This window comes from Triticum aestivum, chromosome 5A (genome assembly GCF_018294505.1).
Source record: "Triticum aestivum cultivar Chinese Spring chromosome 5A, IWGSC CS RefSeq v2.1, whole genome shotgun sequence".
Lineage (NCBI taxonomy): Eukaryota > Viridiplantae > Streptophyta > Magnoliopsida > Poales > Poaceae > Triticum > Triticum aestivum.
The window spans coordinates 269,080,944-269,084,575 of record NC_057806.1 but is presented as its reverse complement, the minus strand read 5'-3'; positions in this window follow the sequence as shown (position 1 = coordinate 269,084,575).

Sequence of the window (3,632 nt, the reverse complement as noted above, 5' to 3'; positions counted from 1 at the left end):
CTCATGCGCAACGCGGAGCACCGATGCTCGAATTTGGCCGGGAAAACAGGGAAACTGACATGTGGGGCACACCTGTTGGGACGACGTGGCACAGACGAGTCAATGGAGGAGCTGGCCCACGACCTCCTCGCCACCGGCAACCGTTCATGTGGGTCGTGGGGGCCAGCAACGTGGCGCAGCTCCCACACCGCCTCTGGACATGGCGACTGCGGTGAGCGACACGCTCATCGTCGCTGGACAAGGTCGGCTTCAGTGTGCCGAGGGTGGCGTTAGCACTGTGGCACGACTAGCAAATCAACACCTGGCTTGTCGAGGATGCACGGGGCACCGAAGTGCCCGCGCGCCGCACGCGTCCGCGGAGTGGTGTAGCGTGGCCAACTGCATCCCCAGGACCTGAGACCATGCCGGGTCGTCTTGCTTTTTTAATGACATGTGGGGATCACATGTGAGCAAAGGGCATCGCCAACATTGCCACGATCGCAGCTGACTACCCTAGCACACCAAAAACCCTCGTCCCTCGCGACGTCGCGCAGTGCGTTCCTAGCCGGTGCCACCTGCCTGCATTCATGTCGTCCATTCGTATGCCGTTGTTAAGAGGCTCGGTGCCCGAGGAATCAAATCCGGTGACTTAATGACGCACCTGGACGCTTGGCCTCAATGGAATGCGCTACTTAAAGCGGCAACGCCCAGCTAAACTCCACACCATAGCGCATCTTCCTACTACCTGGCACCACATCTGCCATGACCACGAGCGCGAACGCTCCACGGGAGAGCTTGTCTTTGGGGTTGAAGCTCGAGGTCGCTGCCCTCGCTCAAGTCGCCGCTCGCGACGCAATAGTGGCGTAGCCAGATGCGGATGCGACCACACAAGTGGTGGCCACGCTGGCGACCGACGACGGGAGCACCGTCAGCCACGCATCCTACTTGCCGCCATCCAATGTCCGACACCGCCGAGGTCGGGGACTCCTCCGAGGATGAGTAGGGCATGGGAGGCGGGAGGGCATGGTGTGCCAACTAGCCGGTCCGTCTCCCGTGTTCTACACTTCCTCGCCGGAGACCGCACCTTCACTTCATGGGTCTAGAACCCCGCCTCCGTACATGGAGATCACAGATGGAGGACGTCGGTCACCGCCGTAGAGTAGGTTTAGGGTCAGGTTTCTTTTATTTTTCTGTCCTATAAAAGTTCGAAATGTAATGAAAATCTGCCGTGTTTGCATTAATCTCGTCCGGTGTATATGCACTTTCACAATAATAGTAAGATATATTGTAGGAGTATATGGAATGATGATTCGTTTTTGTGCATATAAAAATAGAAGGTTTGACCCAAGAAAAAGCTAACATGCAAAGTAAATAAACACATAGGGTCTACATACACAATTTATCTTAGGCACTCCAATAGTACGTCCACTACACATTCATGCATTTCACATCTTTCTACATCTACGGGAACCTACGAAAGGGTTAATGTAAATTGCCTCTCTCTCTCCTCCCTGATTTTCATGGTGGTGGGCCCCTCCCTCCCCCCAATCTACAATCAACGGCTCACACATTTCACATTATGTTAATTACGTAACTAGGATTACGTAGGTGTAGCATTACTCGTCCTAAAAAACCCAACTAAGCCAACCTCCCAGCATATTGCGTAGGAAAAGACCCGGCCGCGCCGTTTTAGTCGGGATTACCGGATTACTAGTAGTAGTATCGATGGATCGCGCGAAGCACTAAGTTTTCTTTAGGGGGCAAAGCACCAAGTTTAAAAGGAAAAAAGGTAGTACACTCACAGCACCTGTGTCGTGGTCGCATTGCACCCCACACACATTCGGTCCTGCACACGGCTCACACAAATGGAATGCGCTTCAGCTTGCCTCTTCACTGACACGTGGGACTGCACTTGGAGAAACCGACCATGCGCCAAAGTCCCTGATACGTCTCCAACGTATCTATAATTTTTTATTGTTCCATGTTGTTATTTTATCAACCTTGGATGTTTTATAATCATTTTATAGTCATTTTATATCATATTTTGGTACTAACCTATTGACATAGTGCCAAGTGCCAGTTGTTGTTTTTCCATGTTTTTTACATCACGGAAAATCAATATCAAACGGAGTCCAAATGCCACGAAACTTGACGGAGAATTTTTATGGGCAAGAAGGAACACAACGGGCCCTAGATGCGCCTAGGGGGTGCCCCGAGGGGAGCACAACCCACCAGGGCGCGCCAGGAGGCCTAAGCGCGCCCTAGTGGGTTGTGAGCACCTCGGGTGCCCCCCGGACCGCCTCTTTGCTCTATAAATACCCCAATATTCTAGAAACCCTAGGGGAGTCAACGTAATATTGATCCAGTCACCATAGAGTCTAGAACCACCAGATCCAATCTAGACACCATCTCGGATGGGGTTCACCACCTCCATTGGTGCCTCTCCGATGATGCGTGAGTAGTTCTTTCTAGACCTTCGGGTCCGTAGTTAGTCGCTAGATGGCTTCCTCTCTCTCTTGATTCTCAATACAATGGTCTCTTGGAGATCCATATAATGTAACTCTTTTGCGGTGTGTTTGTTCGGATCGATGAACTTTGAGTTTATGATCAGATCTATCTTTTTATATCCATGAAATTATTTGAGTTTCTTTGATCTCTTTTATGCATGATTGCTTATATCCTCGTATTTCTTCTCTAATATTTGGGTTTTGTTTGGCCAACTTGATCAGATTATCTTGCAATGGGAAGAGGTGCTTTGTAGTGGGTTTGATCTTACGGTGCTTGATCCCAGCGACAAAAGGGGAACCGACACGTATGTATCATTGCTACTAAGGATAAAACGATGGGATCTATCTCTACATATATAGATCTTGTCTACATCATGTCATCATTCTTATTACATTACTCCATTTCTCCATGAACTTAATACACTAGATGCATGCTGGATAGCGGTCGATGTGTGGAGTAATAGTAGTAGATGCAGGCAGGAGTTGGTCTGCTAATCTTGGACATGATGCCTATGTAATGATCATTGCTTGGATATCATCATGAGTATTTGAAGTTCTATCAATTGCCCAGCAGTAATTTGTTCACCCACTGTTTGCTATTTTTCTCGAGAGAAGCCACTAGTGAAACCTATGGCCCCTGGGTCTCTTTCTCATATTATTTGCCTTTGCGATCTACTTTTATTTGCTTTGATTTTCACATCTATTAATCCAAAAAAACCAAAATACTTTGCTGCACTTTATTTTATTTGCGATCTATTTATTCAATATATTACAACTTTCTCCCGTCATGTACCAATTTCTGGCACCGTTACCCGAAAGGGATTGACAACCCCTTTAACACGTCGGGTTGCGAGCGGTTGTTATTGAAGGAAATATGCCCTAGAGGCAATAATAAAGTTGTTATTTATATTTCCTTATATCATGATAAATGTTCATTATTCATGCTAGAATTGTATTAACCGGAAACTTCGTACATGTGTGGATACATAGATAAATAGAGTGTCACTAGTATGCCTCTACTTGACTAGCTCGTTGGATCAAAGATGGTTAAGTTTCCTAGCCATAGACATGAGTTGTCATTTGATTAATGGGATCGCATCATTAGATAATGATGTCATTGACTTGACCCATTTCGTTAGCTTAGCA